At 36.9% G+C, this 24,449-nt stretch overlaps 1 protein-coding gene across 2 annotated transcripts in view; it reads right to left on the bottom strand.

Annotated features, from left to right (window-relative positions):
• The window catches only part of LOC145685960 (uncharacterized), an 80,617-nt gene extending 56,869 nt beyond the window's left edge, over positions 1-23,748 (bottom strand). The window contains exons 1-2 of one of the 2 annotated variants that reach the window (XM_081758751.1): positions 23,592-23,748; positions 9,398-9,462 (exon numbers count right to left, since the gene is read on the bottom strand). The gene's annotated coding sequence lies outside the window, so the exon portion shown is untranslated. The remainder of the gene's footprint in view (positions 1-9,397; positions 9,463-23,591) is intronic. The other variant, XM_081758752.1, reaches the window with a different exon arrangement.
• Positions 23,749-24,449: the final 701 nt, after the last annotated feature.

Raw genomic sequence — 24,449 nt, 5'->3', positions numbered from 1 at the left:
TTCAAAGCAATGTGTAGGAAATAGAATGTTTTTTTTTTCATGGACATCTCAAACGATTGTTTGTCATGACCCATACTATCATTCCTCAAAATATGACTCTTTCCTGGTGGGTCACCCTCTCTCTCTCTCTCTATAACCAGTTGTTAAAAAATTAGAATCCCCATCAGGACGTCGCGGTCGCAAAGAGGGATTGCCGCCGTCGACGGTGGCGGGCCGCCGGAGGCAGCCGGCACCCGTCCGCGGCGGCACGACGATCTACTTGTTCAAAGTTGCCGACCTTTTGCCGAGGCGGCAAGCGGTCGAAAATCGTCAAGTAAAATTCCCTTTGCCGACTCTTTGCCGACTGTTGCCGACCGTCAGAGCCGGCAAAACAATCGGAAAGGCCTCTTTCCGACCCTCTGCCGACTCCTTATGCCGGCCTCTTTTCGACGGCGGCGCCGGCGCATTTACTGCGCCTTTACGGTTGTTTGCCGACTGCTCGGCAAGACAACTTTCCGACGGCGGTGCCGGCGCATTTAATGCTCATTTCCGGCTGTTTGCCGACCGCTCGCCAAGGCAACTATTCGTCGCGGTCGAAAATCGCGCTGAAAGATGCCGGCGTCCGGCGCCGGCAATCCGACCGCGGCATCTGGTCGGCATGGACAAATTGTCCGACTATAGGCGGCAGAATCCTGATGGGGATAGCACCACTGGGTAAATACTAGTAATTTTTTAACACTGCTTAAAATTATGTAATTCCGAGGACATGTTGTGGTTACACGTGCCAAAAAGTTTTATTGTAACGTCATAGAAGCAAAAAAAATCAAAGAGTTTTTAAAAAGATCCCATAACTTTGCCATTTTTAACCATATATCATATTTAACTTTTTTATTGTCCTAGATTGTTTGAGACATCAAAGTACTGTAAACAGCATTATGATTTTTATGATTATTGAAAACCGTCTAAGTAATTGGATGTGGCACTTATTTAAATACTTTTTTTCTCATAAAGTCCTTTGGTAAAAGTCAAATTTTTTAATTTCTTCTAATCTTCCTTTTTGTTCGAAATACGTCATAAGATGACTGTAGTATTCAATACTAAAGTACTTTAGATCTGCATTACTTCGCCAGTGTCACTTGCCTAACTTGTACACTCCGCATCAAAAAATTGCGACACTAACGCCGTGCAGCTAGGCCACCCAATACACACCTTCTTATCCCATAATCATGTCTGGTAAAGAGACCCCCTCTCTCTCTCCTCCTTTCTTCTCTCCCATACTAAAATTAGCTAACAACATGACCGCAATTCTAATTTCAAACCACACATGTATTAGTATCGATGAAATGAAATAAAAGAAAAAACCGAGACGAAACAAGAGTCATAAGTTGATTTAGGGTGAAAGTGAAACACATACAATGAAAAATTGAAACCAATGGATGTCTATTACACAGAGATTCAGAAATGATCCAGAGAGAGAGAAGGCGAGAGAAGAATGAAAAGTAAACGGAGAACAGATAAAAATGTGGAATTTTATACCTAGTACGAAAACAACCTAACATTATAAATTCCTTTACCAGAAATTCAACAGCAATATAGAAATTACGTTTGTTTTTATATATTTTTTCAGGACTATTCGAATATGTAGAGGATGCTTGAAACAGCCATTAAGTCACTTTCAAAAAGGATAGCATACTCAATTTCCAGTAGAATTGTAGATCTCACAGACACATATAAGATAATGTCAAAAGTTTAACACACATGCTTTGTTTCCGCGTGATTCGGTTGTAAATTCGGTAGTGTTCATTGGACGTCCTGATGCAAACCACATTCTAATAAACCCAGTAGGTAGCGTAGGTCATATCCTCCATTCAAGACTACTAATGCAAAGTGAACAAAAAAAGGAAAGAAACGAAAAGAAAAAGAAGGAAAGAAAGATAAAATTGAATGAGTGTTATTTTACTGGTAATTTTTTTAATCAGAAATATCCTATATTAAAAGTCCAAACCGTATCGTAATGAAAAGTTACAAATGTTCAAATGGAAAATTGGATGTTCCTTATAGATGTACCAGACCTTGCATGTTTCAAATTTCAACATGAATTAATCACATTGAATTATAGGATGGAAACAAATTTGTGTCGAACTAGTATAAATAAAATTTTGTTTTCAAATAACCAAAGAGATTGCCATTTTCTAGTCTTTTCCGAAGATTTATCTGTTCCGAACATCCAGCATTACTTTCATCTCTTGTGGATATAACGTTGTAATTTGCACAGATAGAATGAACACACTAGAGCTCAAACGGATCATAGTGTCAGTCGGTTAGCTTATGGACCACCACTTGGTCGAGGATTCAAAGCCGTAGTGACCCGGTAATTCGACTGAGACTCGGTAACCCAAATGGTAAAAAAGATATTTTGCTTATTCCCTTGCGTTTAAACAGTATTTCTTTCAGAGATGAAGGAGGAGAGAGAGGGGGTCTCTTTACGAGACATGATTATGAAATAAGAAGGTGTGTATTGGGTGACCTAGCTGCACGGCGTTAGCTGTCGCAATTTTTTTGATGCGGAGTGTACACTTCTCACTTTGTAGAATCCTCCATAATGTGCTTGTTTTTCGATGTTTGTCATACCTTAATGTCCTTAGTTTGCAACACTGCAGAAAAAGTGTGGACTTGTAAGTAGTTATGGCACTAAAACCGGTTTCTCGGTATTCTGCTTTTAGGTAAACCAAAGCCGTCTTTTGAAAATTTTCAATAAACGGTTTACACCGAAACCGGATCTCGGTTTTTACCGAAATCAGTTTCGGATTTCTCCAAAAACCGGTTTGGTTTTTACCGAAACCGGTTTCTAATTTCTCCAAAACCGGTTCAGTTTTCATCCAAACCAGTTTCAGTTTTTCCAAAACTAGTTCTATTTCTGGACAGAATTATGTTTCATTCTCCGGAAACCGATACCGTTTCTACAGAAATAGTTTTATGTGTCCAGTGAAAACAGTTTCTTTGAGAAAACTGAACCGGTTTTGGAAAAAACCGAAACTGGTTTCGGTGAAAAAAACGAACCCGTTTTGGAATTTCGGTTTCTCTTGAAACCAGTTTTCAGTTTTTACAAAAAACAGTTTTGCAGATTCTTACTTTTAAGTCTTTGTTTTACATATAGATTTGAGATATGAAATAACTTGACTTACTGGCATTTGAAAAAATAAAATTTTATGTTGGTTGACAACGCTGTTAATCTATATACAGTATATAAAATTGAAAATCACTATGTTTGTGACTATAAATCTCCTGAACCGCCCAACCGATCTCGATCAAATTTGTAACATGGATGAGGTTCGAGGCTGGGCTGGTTTTAGGCTATTCATTTTGATGGTAGAACTAAGGGGAGATGATGGGGGGAGAGGTATAAAAAATAAATAAAACTTAATAACTCCTGAACCACTCGACGATCTTGATCAAATTTTCAACATAGATGAGGTTCTGACCTGGGATCATTTTTATGATTTAAATTTGACGGAGCAACGTAGGGGAGGAGAAGGAATGGGAGATATATAAGAATCAAATTATATAAGACTGAAAGTGACTATTTTTGTAACTTAATAACTCTTGAACTATGCGACCGATCTCAATCAAATTTTCAAGATACATGAAGTTCGGATCTGGAAACATCTTTGTAACTTCACTTTAACGGTAGATCCTAGGGAAGGGGGAGGAAAAGGGGACTATAAATAAAAACGAATAACTTTTGAACCACCCAATCAATCTCGATCAAATTTTCAACATATATGAAGGTCGGACCTTGGATGTTTTCCGTCGTTTCACTTTGACGAGCCAACCTAAGGGAGGGGGAGATATATGTAAAAAAAAAAGTTAAAATGACTGCTTTTGTGACTTCATCACTCTTGAACCACCCGACCGATCTCAATCAAATTTTCAACATACATGAGTTTAGGGGTAGGGATTGTTTTAGGTTATTCACTTTGACAATGCAACGTAGGGTTGGAGGAGGGAGAGATAAATTTTAAAATGATCAAAAATGACTGATATTAGTGTTGAATCCATAGTTTTAGAAGTAGCTGAGATTAACAGTGACAATTCTGATGCCGTGTGCCGTCGCACGGAGAAGAGGGAAGCGGAGCTGTGTATACCTAAGAGGATGGGAGGGGAAGAGAAAATTAAAAATGATAAAAAATAACCAATATTAGTGTTGAATCCATAGTTTTCGAGGTCGATGAGAGAAACAGTGACACTTCTGATGCTGTTTCAATCCAAGTTCAGTCCTGATGGTTGGGAGGAGGTGGGTAAACGTAGGGGAGGACGATAAACATTTAAAAATGATCGAAAATGACTAATATTAGTGTCGAATCCATAGTTTTAGGAGTAGCTGAGATTAACAGTGACAATTCTGATGCTGTGTGCCGCAGCATGGAGGAGGGGAGGGGAGCTATATACAATAATAATAATCGAAAATGACCAATATTATGTCTAATCCATAGTTTTCTGGATCATTCGGATAAACAGTGACATTTGCGATCCTTTTTAAATCCAAAATCAGCCTCGGCACTTGGGGGAGGGGGAAAAGATATATATATATATATATATGAAATGATCGAAAATGGCCAGTGTTGAATTTATAGTTTTCTGGGCCACTTAAATGAACAGTGATACTTTCGATCCCGTTTAAATTCAAATTCAACCCGGCAACTTGGGGGAGGGGAAGGAAGAGATTTAAAAATGATCGAAATGACCGATATTAGTGCTGAATCCACATTTTTGGGGGTGGCTGAGATAACGGTCACACTTCCGATGCCATTGCCCGTAACATGGAGGAAATCGAAATATATATATATATATATATATATATATATATATATATATATATATATATATATATATATAAATGATCGAAAATTACCAATATTAGTGTCGAATCCATGGTTTTCGGGGTCGTCGAAACGATCAATGATCTTTCCGATGCCGCTTAAATCGATGCCATTAAAAACGAAAGCAGCATATTTAAACACATGAAATACGGAGTTGTGCATTTAAATTTCCGTTTCAACCCAGCGAAGCGGGTAATATGTGCTAGTCTATATTATAAACTTGAAATTGACTATGTTTGTGACTCCTAATCTCTTGAACCACTCGACCGATCTCGATAAAATTCTCAAGATAGATGAAGTTCGAGCCTGAGAGTGTTTTTTTCTATTCAATTTTACGGTAGAACATAAAGGCGGAGATATAAAAAAAATAAAACTTAATAACTCTTGAACTACCAGACCAATGTCAATCAAATTTTCAACATAGATGAGATTTGAGCCTGGAATGGTTTGTATCATTTCACTTTCGCCGAACAACGTAGGGGAGGGGGAAGAGGGGAATATATACAAAAATCAATCTATATAAAAAAAAATGAAAGTGGCCATATTTATGACTTAATAACTCTTAAACCACCCGATCGATCTCGATCCATTTTTCAAAATAAATGAGGTTCGGGCCTACCATGGTTGTTATTATTTGACTTTGACAGTGCAACTTAGGGGAGGGAGAGGGGGAGAGACATTTAAAAATAATTGAAAATGACCAATATTTAATGTCGAATCTATAGTTTTCGCTGAGATGAACAGTGATATTTCTCATAACGTTTAAATCCAAATTCAGCCCTGCAATTTTGAAGAGAGGGATCGAAAATTATAATATTAATCAAATCCATATGTTTCCGGCGCTCTCAGATGAACAATGAAACTTCCGATGCCGTGTCCCGCAACATGAGGAAGGGGAAAGGGAGTAATATGTGAAATCATTGTAAATAAGCGATGTTAGTGCCGAATCCATAGTTTTCGGAGTCGCTGAGATGAACAGTGAAAATTCCGATGCCGTTCAAATCCAAATTCAACCTCGCAGCTTGGGGAGGAGAGCGTTTCAGTAATAGTAAAAAATGACTGACTAACGAAGCATATTACTAATTTTTGTTATTTTAACCCAGTGAAGCGGGTAACTCACGCTAGTCTGGTATATTGAAGAATATGTCAAACAACATTCAGCGTTTTGTATTCATTAGTTTAAAAGTTACAATAGCATATCAAATGGTCCACCCTGTAATTTTCTCTTGCCAAAGTGTTTTCACTTCTTTTAAATGGAGCAAAGGCAACGATCTATTAGATTTAACATTACGTGAAAACCGTTAGAAAACCTCTATCAGGATATACTATATATATATATATAGGGTAACCCAAAAGTAGATATACAATACCGTACTGATTAGCTCATTGCATTTTATATCATTTCTTATTGTTACCCATCGGGTAGACTTAGTTTCTATATTTGGGGGGCGCGGTGGCTCAGTGGTAGAGCGTTCACCTCTGGCGCTTGGGGTCCCGGGTTCGATCCCAGCCCCCGCCAAGTGAACTTTGTGGTGGACAAACACCGTGCTCGTGGGTTTTCTCGGGGTTCTCCCGTTTCCTCCCACTTACTTCATTCCACCATTTCACTCATCTCTCATCATCACCGTCTCGTTTAGCCTAACCGGCATAACCGTGGGACGTAAAACTCAACGATTTCATTTCATTTTTTTTAGTTTCTATATTTATTTGCTCTTAATTTGTTTTTACTTATATTTTAAGCTCGGAAGAGCCGAAGAAAATAGATCCATAAACTACAATGTTATACTTGATCAATGCGAGGTTGTATACCTACTTTTGGGCCACCATGTATATATATATATATATATATATATATATATATATATATATATATATATATATATACCAGTGGCGGATCCAGGATCTGATCATGGTAAGGGCTAAACCATACTTTGCAGCTTTATCCAGTGTAAAGCAGGATTGAAGCCCATTTTATCCATTGCGTACCTGAGCGTCAAGGGTAGGCTATAGCCCCTGTAGCCTCCCGTTGAATCCACGTCTGCGTGTATATAATGTGTATATATTGTGTAAATATGAACGACTCCTCCGTCCTTCCCAAAAATAATCCTTGCTAGGCTACTGGTAGTCTATTGTTTAGTGTAAGTATTCAAAAAGAGCTGTAAAAAGCAAGCATAGCATGAATTTTCCAGACTTGTATTATGCGAAACGTGAAAGTCTGGAAAATAATTATGAATATTGTATAAAATGAAAATAGCCTTGTACAGTTGTTTGAGATCTGTATATTTTATATTTTATCTGTATATTGAGATCTATAGCTTAGGTTGATACAGTATATAAATTTTAAATTCGTTCCTCTTGTGGACTTTCTGAAGTAAGTACCAAGCAAAGAATTATGTATGTTTTAAATGTCGACCGCTAATAGCAAAAAATATTTCATTTCCTTCAAAAAAAATATTTTAAGTAAGAACGTATGGAAAACTCTTGCAGGTTGATCTTAGTCTTGCGCGAGGATTTCAGGTATGGTCTTGGTCTTGGTTGCGCCCCAGCTCCTTCGTCTTGCGTCGGAATTCCCACTCTTGGTCTTAGTCTCTGTCTTTATGCAAAACCAAGACTCCTGTGCTCATCAAAAACTGAAAACCATGTTGGTACCAATTGGCTTTTCTCCTTACGACGCTGCTGGCGCCAGATGGGGGTGAGGCTTGAGTTGAGTTGATTTTAAGTTTAGCGTCCCTTTCAGAAGAGAGGTTATATGAGATATGGACCTACTGATTAGCGTTGAATCCGAATCATATGAGCTGCTGTCGGGAATCGAACCCAGGTCTCTCAAACCAAAGACTCGTACGCTAACCGCTTAGCCACGAAGAAGCTCTGGAGCTGAGGCTATTTACTTATTGGTTTCCAACATAATTTGTGCATTTGGTCCTGTATACCCCATCCAGCTGTCGGTGGCTCAATGTAAACGGCTCCAGCTGTGTTGTTTAAGATTATGCTGGATGAATATAAACAAATAAGGAGGGTCAAAAATTTTCTTGGGCCCAGGGGCGTGAAACGCCTACATATGGGCCTGGGTACATCATTTACAAAGATTTCAAAAACAGAAAACTTCGAAGAATTAAAGAGAATCTAGACTTATCGATACTTCCCAAGAGAATGTAGAAGGAATGTAGGGCCATAATTAGATTTGTCACTCAAATCGGCAATTTCCTGGAATTCAACATTTTGACTTTAAAATTTCGTTTATCCCTATTTGCTAAATTTTGCACAAAATTTCTCTAATTTAAATTTCCTTAACCTATGAACAGTCTGTGTTTACCCTGAACGATGAGGACAAAATCAAGTTATGATCATTTGAAAATCGATGATTCAATCCTTCCTATTCTAACTATACATAAAACTACATGAACTGACAAAATAAAGGGGTACTTTCGGTTGACGTGGAAAGTTGAAATTTAACATGATTGTAGCTTTCCGGGACTAACCCACAGAAAATTACCAAAAATAAATATTTTTAACTTTTAGTGAGCCTTAAGGAGGCATGAAAAATTCCCCATGATCCCTTTTTTTTTTTTTTTTTTGGACATATAATATCATATTTTAGACACTTGGGATTGGAATAAAAACTTGAAATTCGATATGCCTGTACGTTTTTGTTAGCGTTAACTAAGTGAATTGCCAAAAAATAAAAATTTCCAACTGTAGAGTGGTTTCATGGGGAACTGAAAAGTCATTCCCATGTTATTTATATGGGACATCGTTAACATCCAAAAATGTTTAGACACTTCCGGCAGGATTAGAATAATGAAATTTCGCATGATTGTAGCCTTCTGGGACTAACCCACAGCAAAACTGCCAAAAGTGAATATTTTTAGTTTTTAAGGGGCTTAAGGTGGATAAAGAAATTCACATGTTATTTAAATGGGCGTTTTCTTGGGATACAAAATCTTATTTTTTTAGATATTTGAAACTGGAAAAGAAATTTGAAATTTAGTAGAATTGTATGTTTAAGAGGTACGAAACCGTAGGCTGAGTAAACGCGCGGTCAGGGGGCGAAACCCTCAGCTGGGCCAAATTAAGGAAATGTAATTAAAGAGCAAATGTAAGAAATTCACTCTTGATGCAAGGTCGTAGATCGAGCAAACGCAGGGGTCTTGGGGCGGAGCCCCCAGCTGGCCAAAGGCTAGTCATCATAACAAAATTAAATTCCTTGATTTTTATACTTAATACATTGTTTAAAATTTTTTTAAAGAAGTTATATTACGTAAGTTGATTTCAATACGAATTAAAACTCTTAAGCTCACAACACCGACTATTTTCTTTCTCAATTAGTTGGTTGGATTTGAATTTAGTGTCCTTTCAGCACCGAGGTTGTATGAGACATAGACCTACAGCTTAAGGTGAGATATGAACCACGTAAGCTTCCACGGGGAATCGAACTCGGGTCTTCCTCGCCAAAGAAAGTACGCTAATTTCCACGAGGAAGCTCTTATTATTCAATTCTATATAATTATATATATAAAAAGAAAAGTACCTGTACTTACATGAGCTTGTTCAATTTTTTCATTCTCTAAATTTCATTTCTGTTATACTTTCAGCTACTCTTGGCCTGAAAATAAAGAATTATCTAAATTAAGATTATTGTTGATATATAAGAATGGTGAACACTCGTACCTTCACGTTAAGAACATTAGTACAGAGAATCTAAAACAGTCGTTTCGAACTAAATGTCCTGTTATGTCACAGTTTGCTGGTCATCTTTTCAGTAAACCATACGGAGAGAGGAAGGAGCGGGAATGTAGATAAAACACATAGTGAAAAAATCAGGGACTTAACTATATGTGGGTTTACCGAGTCCAGACCTCCCTCCTCAAAAAAAAATTGTAACTTGACAAACATTTTTAAACTTTGTTAACACTTTCAATCCTACTGTAGTTCCGGAACGACAGGCTGCAAACTTACGTTAAATCCGAGTGTCGTTCGGGAACTATACGTCCATTTAAAATTTAAAAATACCAACCAAAAATGAATTTTGTACACTCTCTTATTTGAGAAAGTAATTTTGAGTGTTTTGTAAATTATCTATTGGCGAATCTGATCCAAGAATGCCTTTCAGTCATTGTAGAAAGAGAACTAAAGAGGGTGTATCGTTATTATATATAATACTCAAGCATTATTATTTTGCAACAAACAAAGTTATAGTTTGCAATGATTTTTCAAATAGCTCTTGTTCGGAAACTGGTATTGTCTAGTAGATTGGTACTTTTTCTTATATTTCTGAAAGTTTGAACCGTTTAGAGTAAAAACTTAAGAAGATATGATTTTTAAAAATAACCCTTATTTTCTCCAGGACACAGGACTAGGTCAATTTAAATAACCCTAGAATTGAAAGTGTTAATAAAACTGTACTTTTTTAAAATTCTTTTCTTAGTAAAGAAATGATTGTATAATATAATGATTTGATCTTACACTTCATCTGTACTCTTCCCTTTCTAATAAGAACAATCTAATTCTATATTTTTTTCTGAGAATATAGGGTAAACTATTATTTAAGAACTACTTATCATTTTTTCAGGTGTAAAATAACACTGGTTCAATATTACATAGACGTATAGTCTATACTTCCCCTTACTTTGGACCCCTCCCCAGGCCCGTATCCAGGGGGGTCTAGGGGGCTGGGGCCCCCTAAATTTTTGCTGCCGCCCTTAAATTTTCACGGTAGGTTTGCAATTGAACTATAATATGGTTGGATCGGGCCTCCCTAACTTCAACCGCTCCCCCTACATTTTTGGACTGGCTACCGGCCTGCCCCTCCCAACAAAAAGATCTGGCGCGCTCCTGTGACAAATACACAAATATACGATAAAACAATAATCAGTTGGGTTTTACTTGCACGCACTTGTTAACAGGCATTCCTTTCCATTCTGTGTTCTGTAGAACCTGCTATTTAATTGGTGAACATTTAAACTTCATTTGTATTTCTTTTAATTTTGTGTTTAATTTTCTTTCTTTAAAGGACTATATAGATAGTGATTTTATGTTAAATAGAGCCTATACAACATATATAACTATAAAAAAAATCTAGCACATCTCAGATTCGAAGGTTACCACAATATTATATGTCAATCTATATTGCTTAATCAAATGTATGTATTTTGACAAACGTTTGAAAAAGGTGGATCACTAGGTGTTCTCGGCGCTATGCTAAACGCTGATTAAATAGTGCGGTGTTGCCAGATAGTGTCGAGTGTTTACTGATGGCAAGATAATAAAGGGAGTAATCATGGAATTCAGCTTGCATACTTACCGGAGAAATTAGTTTTCGACCCTTACCGCAATCTTGCTTCTTGAACTGCAACGTAGAATCCAGGAATTTTTTTTATTGTGACTACCACAGTAAACGTACAAATTTGGCAACAACGCATTATGGCGTTTTGCGCAAGTTTCGTCTCAAAATCTATTTCCTTAAATGTAAATTAATATCTAAATAAAATATGAAACATAACACGAGAAACGGTCAACAATATATTTATTTTGTGATACTTATTGGTACTTTGTGGTATTTTGTGATATTTATTGGTAGTTTAAAATATTTTACACACACAAATAAACATTTCATAAAACGGAGCACTTCTAGTAAGATCTACCAGCAAGTGCCATCTTGTGTGCTCATTGTAAAACGAATCAAATATTTTCTTTTATTTATTACCTTTTTCGATATCAGGAGACACAATCAAATGAATCAGTGTCTTGTGCTGTAGCTGAAACATTACTCTATCTTATAGCACAATATTTATGATATGTAACGTTTCATTGCGCAGCAGTTAAACGAATAATCTTAAATATGTACTGACTTCCGGGCGGTGATCGGCTAGGCTAAAGAAGACGGTGATGATGAGAAATGAATGATATGCGAAGAAGCGGGAGAACCCCAAGAGAAGCCACGCAGACGGTATTTGTCCACCACAAAGCTCACTTGGCTCGAGCTGGGATCGAACCAAGGACCCCATGTATCAGAGGTGAACGCTCTACCACTGAGCCACCGCGTCCCCAGATGAACATTTGAGCCGAAATTAAAAATTACTTATGTTAGGAAAAGAGTCATCTTAAGAGTATAAGCTTACATTTCAGTTGGCATTACCTGAAAAATGAGTTTATACTTCCCACTTCATTCGATTTACTTTACTTCCTCATGTACTTCCTAGATACATGATTTTTGATAATAAACGAAACATCTGGCTTTCAACTTATCTCACGTCAAGATTATACTGTAGTACTAAAAAAAACTTTAATGTGTGTGTTCTTTGAGAATTGTTTGCAAAAGTAACCCAATTTCTTTCCGTTATTAGCTTAAACATATAATCCCATTTAACTATTCAAGTAAAATACAGAACGAGTTAGATAAACGAGACTTGGAGATTTCCAAGAAGTGCTTTTGGAAACAAATAGCAACACTTGGCAACCATCCTAACTTGAATATTTCATTCTCATTTCTTGGGAAGGTCCACATAAAAAGACAAAAGGCTTATCTTACTAAAGAAATTTATATTGCAATGAAGCTAGTGAGTTTTTTTTTTAAGAGTTACTAGATAGGAGGGGAAGCAAAGACTATGCAGCCTTGATCAAGTATCAAATTACAGCGTATTTCGATGCTTTTTTTCTTTCTTTCGTTCTCGCTTCTTCTCCGCCTTTTCTGAACGAAAATTTTCTTCTTGTGATCTATCACAATGTGCCTGAATGAACGGAAGTGTGCTTAAAGCAGACAGGCAGTCAAATTGTCCTCATTATCACAGCAGCTAATTAGCGGTTCTGTATCTTTCACTGAAGCGAGAGAAGGACCGAGGTGCTAATTTACATTTTAAACGTAAAATGAGTCTGACGTGGGTATCCAATTTTATTCTCACTTCGACAGAGAGAATTTTAGACTTTCGTCACTTCAGTTTCCTTGTGCTTTCCTTGCATTCTTCTTAAGTAACAAGTAACTTGTGTTCTAGACTGTGAAACTACAGAAGACTTTCAAATTACGGGGGTTATTGTTGCCCACGAGAGTAGACGAGACGAGAAATAAATTTTGTAGAAATCTCGTCGCGTCTCGGTTTGGGAAGAATTCTTCCTTGTCAGCCTCGATTTTCGAAAAACTTTTCTTGTACGTACAAACATTTATGCCCTGATGCTTTTGTTAATTTCATCTAAAAGTTAGCAGAATCCTATCGCGTCACTAGAAGACAATGAAAGGTATTAATATAATAACATTTAAATTCCTGATGTCTCGGAGGTAAAGTGGTAGATGGTATAAAGATCGGAGATCGGTCCTCTTCTTAGGACACTGATTCCATATGTGAAAATAAACCTGGCTACGTATTGTCTTTGCTCTAAATGAATCAGAATTGAAACCGGAAGTTGTGGAGAGTTCTACAACTTGTAGTTTGTCTAAAATGATAATGGTGGAAATACGAGGGCCATTCGGAAAGTAATCTCCGATTGGTTAAAGAAAGAAACACCAAAGTAAATAAGAATTACTTATTATATACATCTGAAAACTACTTCTTTGCTCTATATTTCAACATAGTTTCCATAAACATTCAAGCACTTATCATATCTTTGCACTAGCTTAGAAATTCCATCAGTATAAAAAATTTTCCGGTTGTGTCTTGAGCCACCCTGTAACCGCATCTTTCAGCTACTCATCATTACCAAGATCCAAGCTATTTGTGGAAATTCATCGGTAAGCTCTGAGATTGTGAAACATCAATTTTCACGAACTTTTCCATCAATTTTCTGAACGAGTTCACCAGTGACCACTGATGGCCTGCCACTCCTCTCTTCATCATGAATGTTTGTTCATCCACTTTTTAAATGAACAAACCCATTCACGAACATCTCCTTCATTCATCACGCTTGGTCCATATAGAGTACAAAGTTCCCGATCAATAGCAGGTGCCGAATATTGTTTTGCAATAAGAAAACGTACAACTCGCACGAGGCGGGGTTTTCTATTGCAGTACACATTTTTGAGACGCTACAAAAGTAGAACTAGTGATCAGGCAACCTTCACTCTACAACGGTTGCATGAAGACTGATCTACCGCGCACACGTCTGCGCAAAGATAGTAGCGCTGCCTCCACTACTTCACGCACAGTGACCAATCGGAGGTTACTTTCCAAACCCGTCTCTTAGTACTTGTTCTTGTAACACTGAATCCAAGAAGAAAAATCGCTTTTCGCTACCTATTACTGTTTTTCTTTATGGCGATTAGTATTGAAACCGGAAATAATAGATTACTATCAGGCCTGCTTTTGGTTTAAACAGAAATGGAGGCAAAATACGTTCTTAGAACGCTGAATTTATCAGAAAATAATCTCACTAGCTCTTGCCGGTTTTCCTCTATGGCTATCAATATTTAAAACCGGAAATGGTAATAGATTTCCATCACTTCCAATTTGGTAAAAGTTGAAGGATAAAGATAAAATCTATTTTTGCAATACTGAATCCCTTTTAGGAAACCTCCTCTCGCTACTAGTGTCCCGACAAAACGTACCAGCGACAAAACGTACCACTTGAATTTTCGCGACAAAACGTACCACTTTTGACGACCTGTCATAAATGACAACCTGTCATGGATTAATTAAAGCATTTCAGATATTTGTTCCACGACAAAACGTACCACTTATTTAAATTACAACCTGTTTTGGACTAATTAAAACATTTCGGATATTTAATCTGCGACAAAACGTACCCCTTCAAGCATTTTTTTCAACGTGTTCACAGATTATTCTCCAGATCGAACAAACTTCTCTTAAAGGTTGTGTACGTGACAAACGTAACATTAAACACGTTTATCAGCGAGTAAGAGAACACGAGTCTTCCAAAATACATTGGACCAATGTGGGTGCTTACATATCTAACAAAAGAGAACATAATGTTAAGAAACTACTTTCTCATGAACAGGTAAAACAACGGCAGTATAAGGTTGAGAAGAACAGACAGGTAATGTATCGAGTTGTCAAAGTGCAGAAACTCATTGGTAAAAGAGGGCTCATTTACAGAGGAAATGTAGCAGCCTATAAACTGAAAGACACAGCTATAGATCATGGTAACTTTTTGGATATTATTTCTTTCTTAAGCAAATTTGATCTTCCGCTTAAAAGTAATTTAGATAAGGTCACCGAGAAGAGTCAGGTCCGGAAGTAAGCAGTATAGTGGTCGCATAACTTTTACTAAACACGGTGAATTATGTTTTGAATGCTATCAACACACTTATCAGAGAAGATACTTGGAAAGAAGTCTCTCAAGCTTCAATATTTTCTGTTCTATTAGACGCTACTCAAGATATAGTAGTTTCAGGCCAGTGCTCTGTTGTTTTACGGCATGTTGTTAAAATGGTTGTTAAACAAAGTATTATTGTCATTGTAAAATGCATATCTACCGCAGGCCAGTGTCCTTGCGGTTTACTGCTGGAAATTCTGCAGAAGTTGATATTAAGAAGTGTATTGGAAATTCAACCGATGGCTCAAGTAACATGCAAGGACAATATTTGGATTTTTACAATTCACCTGTGATCAGTTACACGTGTGATTCAGTCGATTTTGAGTTTAACGGCCCTTTAGCAGCGAGGCTATATGAGACGGGACATACTGATTTACGGGAAATCCGAACAACATGAGCTCCCGCCAGGAATCGAACCCAGGTCTCCCACGACAAAGGCGCATACGCTAACCGCTTAACCACTAAGAAACTCAGTTGCACGTGTGGTGTTACGCTCATATACTCAATCATGTCATATGTGATCTGACAAAAAAAAAAAAGCATTGATTCTGTGTCATTATTCTGCTGAATGGCTATGCGATATTTATGCGAGTCTTATCAACGAATGAACATTTGTAAGATCAAATGTTAACAAAGGCGTCTTACAGTTATTGCGGAAACAAGATGGTAGGAAACACACTGTTTTTCAGAAAAAGTTTGGTCATTTTTCGAACCCAGAAAGTGCTTTGTGTATAGAGTTGACCATAATAATTAAGAAAATTGCTTCTACAGAAAATATCAAACCAAAAGCTAGGTGTAAAGCGAAAGGATATATAAGAGATCTTCTCAAGTTCAAAACAACTCGGACAGCACAAATGTTCCTTAAGATATTTTAAGTGACGACCTCTCTGTCAAACTATCTCCAAATAGAGGGTGCTGCTAGTGTAGTCCTATCAGATGGTGCAGACTACTCTGTTCCAAGTGAAAGAGTAGAGAGATGATTTTGAATCCGTTAAGAATGCAGCATTAAGCTTTGCACAATGGGCCAATAACAAATTTGAAGACTTAGAACGTGATTTCTTTTCTTTTCTTTTTTTTTTTTTTTCTATTGACCTGTCGACAATTCGCCTTCAGAGATGGACAAGGATTTTGATTTTCCTGTGAATATGAAAATGAAGCTGCTTCTATCCAATGACCAGGTACTGCATCGACGCATTCAACATAATATTGGACATGGTAGTTTCGAGTATTTCTTCAAGATTCAAGAAGCAAGGTACTTTATGGATTATTTGGACCCTAGACACTTCAACCAAGTAACAAAACTTCCAGACGTGCCTTTCGATAAACTTACATATTTTCTGAAAAACTTCAGTAAAGAAGTTTCCAAGGATACTATAAATGTATTCTCTTGGACTTTTGAAGGACGTGGATATCCTTGAAAGTCAGTCTTGATGACGAGCACAACCGAGAAAAAATGACTGCTGATGGTACAAGTGATTCAGAATTAGGAGAAAATACATTTGTTTACAAGGAAAGCGAATGCAAAACGTATTGCAAAATTGTCCAATGTGCTGCTTTTAATTTTGCAGAATTGTAAATTTTGCAGTAATATTTATCCAAGCTTCCAGCATACAAATTTTTATTGACTTTGCCCATAACTCAGGTAACATGTGAAAGAAATTTTTCAAAACTGAAATAAACTGAAATACATTAAAAATAGGCTAACGAGTACCATGTCTCAGAAACATTTGAAAACATTTATGTTGATGTCTATTGAAAAAGATTTATTAAAATGTATTTCGAATGCAAAAGTGATAGATACAGTAGCATCAAAAACTAGTACACTAAAACATCTGCTAATTTTGTAATATAGTGTACGTTCTCCTTGGACTTCATATAATATTTTGAACAATTCAGAATAATATACTGATGAAAGAATATCAGGTTTTAATTGTCAATTGTTAATACTATTGACTTACTGTAGAAAGAAAACTGTGCAATTGATTTGTGATATTGAGATGCTGGTGGCCCTTGTGGGAGAAAGCGCCCGCGCCCCTCTAATAATGCCTATCCGTCCCTGGTCCAAAGCCTGAATAAAGTGTGATGGAAATCAGCAAATATTCAAATATTGCATATGCAAGATTCTTGCTGGTCTTGGTCTGGCGAGAATATTGCAGGTATGGTCTTGGTGTTGCGAGAATCTTGCAGGCATGGCCTTAGCCTTAGTCTTAGTCTTGGTCTTGCATCGGTACTTTTCTCACCACCAATTTGTTCAACTTTTTACCTTATTTTGGCTGATATATATATACTTATATACCGTCCTATCAAGTGGTACGTTTTGTCGCCTGTCATTATTTGATGGCTGATTGGAAGACTCTTCGCAAGTAGCTCTCCAGTCAAGTGGTACGTTTTGTCGCTTGTCATTATTTAAAGTGTTTTTAGAAAACCCTTTACAAGCATCCCTCAGGGTAAGTGGTACGTTTTGTCGGTGGTACGTTTTGTCGCTAGTACGTTTTGTCGCGTATTCCTCGCTACTTATAAAAAAAAAAAAAGTTTTTGTTTTGGGATGATTCATGTTGAAACAGGTTATTACTATCACTTTACTCGTCACCCGTAATGTTGAGGACAGATTTATGCCGATGTCTACGGGTACAATGTTGGTGATGTAATTGTAATCTAGACAAATAAAAGCTAAACTTAATGGGAAACTTTAATCTGACATTATCACAACTGTTTCATCACAAAGTGATTAATTCTATCAGTGTTTAGAAATCCTGACAGCGCAGTTGACCTGCTCAAGTGCAATCAAAATTCGGAAAGAAATATGATTATGCCCACCGCTTTCATTCAAATCATTCAGACCGTTGCCTTATTGTATAAACTAACATATGATTATAATTTTTCCGAACAAAATTGATTGTGTTTTTTGTGTTCTATCATTGGATGATGTGAAGATGTGAATAGTTATCATTTGATAGTAAGACGGTACAACATGAACAAGATATCTCTTCTTAAAACTTGAAATGAACGAACAAGACTAAGGTTTACTAATATCCTTACCATACTGGATTACCATTTCTCGTAAGACTAATGCAGTCAAGGTACTGCTGGGTTTGATCCAAGCAGGCGCGCACCCAGAAATTTTTGTTGGGAGAAGTCCAAGCTTTACTACGTCTATATAATATTGAACAAGTATTATTATGCAGCCGAAAAGACGATAAGTAATTGTAAAATACTTCCACATATATTTTCAAAAGAAAATGATAGAACTAGATTGTTTATATATATATAAATATATAAATATATATATATATATATATATATATATATATATATATATATATATATATATATATATATATATATATATATATATATATATATATATATATATATATATATATATATATATATAAATAAGTGAAAGAGTACAGATGAAGTGTCGGATTAAATTTTCATGCTACATTGCTACAATCATTTTCCTGTTAAAGAAGTATATTTTTATTGATAAAGTGTACAAATTGTCAACAATTTGACGAAGGGGTATCTCAAAATCTCACTTTTTCAGACTTAAAGAAATAAACATAATTCCATAGAGGAGAAGAAAGTTAAATATGCAATAATTAATCAATAATTCCACATAATTATTATCTGGAATAGGTAACAAGTTATTATATATTCAACTGCTTTCGTGTCTACATAATTATTATTTCTTTCTTTATGTCTGAGAAAGTGAGATTTTGAGATATGACCCTTCGTCAAAGTGTTAGTTAGGAATTTGGGGCGGATCCGGACCCGGTGGGCCGCCCCCATGGGTGAGCCCCTGGATTCAAGGAAACATGGAATCAAGCTGAACAAAATGGCTTTGAGTTATCATCCATAATCTTCGAGAAAATCGAAAAATAAAAACATAATTTTATGAAACTAAATAGTATGTCGTTCATTGATAATATTACTTTGGGAGTATTTGTTCTGCTAGAAAATACTGTTTGTTTATTTATTTATAATGCATACGTAAAGAAATACACTGTTAACTAACATATTGTGTCTATTTTTGTTTTCGGTGTTCTCCTAACGGCGACACTCAAACTCCTAATAATTACACCATTACTACTTGTGAATTCTATAAATTCAGACACAAATCCTCTCACGATGTTTTCACACAAACACGCGTAAGTGTGCACAATTGAATAGTATTTTGAAGACATTGTCAACTGCTTTTGCTGAATAGAATTATATTTAAGAGGCACGGTGGCTCAGTGGTAGAGCTCTTACCTCTGGTGCGTGAGGTCTTTAGTTCGATCCCGGACAATGTAAGCTTGTGGTGGACAACATAATGTCCATGGGTTTCCTCGAATAACTCCCGTTTCCTCCTACTTTTTCATTTCACTAATTCTTCCAACATCATTCATTTGCTTTAGTCGTCGCCTCCCTTACCCTAAAGAGCATAAACGTGGGACGTTAAACTGACAAAATTCAAAGAATTATATTACTCCTTTAACAAATTTCCAAAACTACCCTGTGTAGCTCATTTGCACTGAAAAGATACACAAAAAATAAAAAAAATAAAAAATTCAGTGGGAAAGGTAATCGCTCAGGGCTTGTATGTTAAGGTACCACCATGAAATTCGCCTGATAGAATTTAAAAAAAAAACTTAAAAAATATAACTTCCGGATTCCAACATGGAAGCTCTTAGATTATGGAACCCGGACCCGGAATTCGTTACTCCTGAGTAGTATATTGGGTTGATGTAATTGAAACATCTAACTGACATTTATCGTTTTCAAAGGCCCAGAACAAGTAAACAAATAAATGAAAATGACAATATAGATAGTCTAAGTGGACTTTTGTTATAGCCAAATACTTTTGCCACAGCTCAGGCAATAATTGAATTCCACGACGGAAGTTTGGAGTATGTAGTGCGAAATAAAACTGCAACTCCTCGTTACGCCGACTCGTCATCATGGAAGTTTTCCCTTTAACCAAGAAATGATCAAGATGTTGGGAAAAAGATTATAGTCTTTGGGAGAGACGTCAGGAGAATGCGGTGGATGAGGAAGGTTTTTACACTGCAACTCTTGGAGACTGTGCATAGTCCTTAGAGCTGCTGGCTGCTTGCGGACATGTTTGACATTTATTTCACGCATTTCAGCGCTGTAAGATCCGCTGTGATGGTTTTGCCTCAAGAACGATATCATGCGTTAACGTCACTATAGAGAAACCATCGTACCAATAACAACAGCTTTTGTGAGTCGTGGAGTGGTTTTGAAAGCCTGCCCTGACTGCTTACAATTGATATAGCAAATCAATTGTTCATCACAATTGACAATATGAAGCAAGATACCTTCCTGGTTATTTGGTTCACTTGGAGAATTGCGTATCTCCTGTCGACGATCCTTGTTGGCCGGTGTCAGTCCGACTGTATCCGGCATCCATGAACCCAACTTTTTCACCTTACCTATTGCATGAAGCTACAGAATGACTGTGCTACGCTGAATGCTTGACTTTTCCCAGCATCTGCTTCCACGGTGTTCCTGAGAAGCTCACCAGAGCATGCTTTTGGTTGAAGCCCGTGGAGCTCATTTTCCAATATTAACACGAGGTTTTACAAACCAAAGGTGTACGGTGCACTTATTCACTAGTACCAAACCCACTGTTTATGTTTTACGTGGCGACATGTACAGAATCACAATTTGAACTTGTAAAGAAGAATTACAAGCATTTGCGTAGTCTCCATCGGTACTCTTGCCTGCGACCCTGTTGAACAGCACACTCACTTCTGACTGACTGACAGCATACTAGCCTGTTTTCTGATATGCTCGGAGTTTGTGACGTTGGTCCATCCATTGGTTGTGTTACAGATGGCCCAAATTCATTTGTATTAGCCCCAATCTAAAACTTTAAACAACCCCTCAGCCTTACTGAAAGAACTAACAAGCTGACAATTATGACAGTAAACAAACTACAAAAATAAATTAAAATACAGCGTGCTCAAAAAGTTACGCAACCTTGTGGGAAATCTCATGAATTATTACCTGGTATGTTTTGTTGAAGGTGCTGAATAACTGAACAGCATGGGTTTTCAACAGCGTATGATTGAGAAGAAGTACATTCGCACCAGCAGTTATGCTTGGACCCAGGGGGCTTACACAGAGAAGTACGGAACGGGTTATCCATATAAATCCTCCATCAAGCGACTGTACGACAAGTTCCAGGAGACAGATAATGTAATCGGCCCATCGACAAGCGGACAAGTGGTCGGCCAAGATTGTTAACAGAAGAACAGTTGATCAATATCCAAGCTAGATATCTCATGAGTCAAAAATAGTGTGATTACTTTCTTGCCAATCCAGGCTCTCTATTGACAGTGCATTCATAGCCTTGTACAAGTGATTGAAATTGGGCCCTCTAGAAAGTTAGAGCGATTCAGCAACTGCTGCCGGAAGACATGGATGCCCGAAAAGATGATTGTCGTTGGTTCTTGGAATCTGTAATACCAGAAAGGTAGGAACTCGATGGTTGGTACTAGACTGATGGGGCATAGTTCCGTCTGAAAGGATACATTAATGTCCAAAATTCTCGGATATATGTCAGTTACAACCCACATGTGATGAAGGAGTTGTCTCGGCATTCACAGAAAATTAGTGTTTAGTGTGCCATATGACGTAGTCGTGTCTTCGTTACATTCTGGCATCACTTCAAACATTTATTGTAGAAAATGTAAAAAAAATAAGATTTTTTTTCTCCTAATATTAAGTTACTTTTTGAACACTCTATACTAACAAGTAATAAACTGACTGTTAGCTGTAGGATAATCATAACACTCCCTTTATCCACTCTCTCGTTCTACAAAGTAAAAACAAAAGATTTGACTTCTGTTGCACTATGTTTCTCATATAAACCGTGCCGAAATCGCAGCCGAGGTGATACTTCCTTTCCCGTTCCCGACATTGACCTTCCCCCCCCCTAAAAGTAAGTTGACTTCTTCATTGCAAAAACTGAACGAGTTCAATGTAGAGGCAGAGTATAGGTTATATTTCGGCTTAATTGGATATTTTCTCAACTAATGCTAATTTTTATTACAGAAGTTACATGGGAATTGTAATCTAACCATTTTTTAAAGGAAGTTTAATATTCATTGTTCTTTTTGTAGTAATTTCAGCATCCATTGATTGCAGTGTTACAAGAAAAAAAAACTGCTACTATATTTCTACGTATATTTCTACTATTCCTCTCCTATACCAGCTTTTTTCGGGGACACGATGGCTTAGTGGTACAGCGTTTATCTCTGGCGTGTGGTGTCCCTGGTTGGATCCCGGTGAAGTAAGTTTGTGGTGGACAGTATCGTGTTCGTGGGTTTTCCCGGGGTACTCCCATTTCCTCTCCCATTCTCATTCCACTAATTCTTCCATCATTATTCAATTCTCTTAATCATCCATTTCCCTTAGCCTAAAAGGGCATATATATATATATATATATATATATATATATATATATATATATATATATATATATATATATATATATATATAGGCTATATATATATAGTTTTACGTCCGGTTATGCCAGCCAGGCTAAAGGAGACGGTGATGATGAGAAATGAATGAAATGGTGGAATGTGAAGAAAGTGGGAGGAAACAGGAGAACACCGAGAAAACCCACACCCACGGTGTTTGTCCACCACAAAGCCCACTTGGCGCGAGCTGGGATAGAACCGAAGACCCCATACACCAGAGGCGAACGCCCTACCACTGAGCTACCGCGACCCCCTAAAAGTCATAATCGTGGCACGTTAAACTAAAAAAAATATATATTTATACAGCTTTTGTTTACGTTGTCATATATACCCGCAGACAGTCACTAAGAACACTACACATTTAACTTCATTTTAATTTGTCCCTCACGGCTTCATATCTTTAGATGAAGAATGAAAAAAAGGACAGTAATATGTGTCTCGATTAATCTTCTTTCCATATTCGTCCTTCTGTCGGCACAAATAATGTCTACTTTAAGTTTTGGTAACTGTGTAATTGAAGAGTTTTTACCTGGTGTATAGCACTCCCTAGAGGAACATCCACTCTAACACGCAAGAGTTCCCAAAGGGATAACTAACATGCATGTACGACCATGTTTTCATATATATATATATATATATATATATATATATATATATATATATATATATATATATATATATATATATATATCCATTAACACCTTAGTTTCTTAGAACTTAAAGGATTTGAGTTGGAAAAGGCTGTGGGGGAGAGGAAAGGGCTTTATGATTCTTATTTCTAATGTACTGCTGCTGTGTACAAGTCCTCAAACACCAAGATGGACGCTCTCACACAGTCGATTCTTTTTCTTGTAAGTATTATCGTATCTCTCTTTCTTTCTTATTCCCTGAACGACCGATGATGACGCCACAAAGGGGAAAAAAGATAGGGAAAAAATGAAGAAATAAAAAATGCTCCCAAGAGGGCTGTACATACCCAAGTGAGATAAACCAGAAATCATGCCAAGATGCACTCCTCTGCCTTTTGCAGCTCCAAAATATTAAAGCACTAGGGTAAAATAAAGGCCCGGAGGGATGTTCCAGGCACAGAAGTATCGTAATTTACCATTGCCAAGATATGACTAAGGCATGGGCTTCCTCAACAATGTACCAAAATAATGACAGTTTTTTTTTCTTTCTTTTTGTTATATTATTCTTTCTTTGGTATTGGGTTTCCCTTTTTCATGTGTTGCTAGGTTACACGCAATACAGCTAGCCAGCAATGAATATTCCTCACACACACACACACACTCTCGTGAATCCTTCGATTCCACATCACATCCTATTACCATCGTAGTGGAACCCCTGTTGCTGGCTGATAGGAGATTTCCTTTGTTACAGTGGCGTCGTAGAATCATTTTAAGGGAAGCGTAAGTTCTCTTCCCCGTCTTCAGCGAGACACAGGAGAAACATATACACTCCTCTTGATCTACAAACTTTGTGACTAGATTTTTTTCATAGTGTCATATAAAGTATAGCAGTTGAAAAGAATATGAATTTTAAAAGCACCGTATATTGAAATAAAAATAAGAGGAGGACAGATCTTTTGCAAAGTGTTATCGTGAAATATTGCAGTTTCGTTAGTACGTATTCTTTATTTTATATATTCAATGTAACTCCATTCATGTTGGAGTTTCAACAATACTGTCTTGAAATTTAATTGGAAGTCTAAAAGCGCTTCAATTGTCATCATTTAACGTCCACAAGACGGTATCTAGTGACTCGAAAAAAGTATTCGTACATATAATACGAAGCCCAGGTTTCGTATATATAATTTCAATTGTACTATACATGT

Source organism: Thermobia domestica, chromosome 5 (genome assembly GCF_964235325.1).
Source record: "Thermobia domestica chromosome 5, izTheDome1.hap1.1, whole genome shotgun sequence".
NCBI classification, from domain to species: Eukaryota; Metazoa; Arthropoda; class Insecta; order Zygentoma; family Lepismatidae; genus Thermobia; species Thermobia domestica.
The sequence above is the reverse complement of the archived record's forward strand: the minus strand, read 5'-3'. Positions and strand labels throughout refer to the sequence as shown.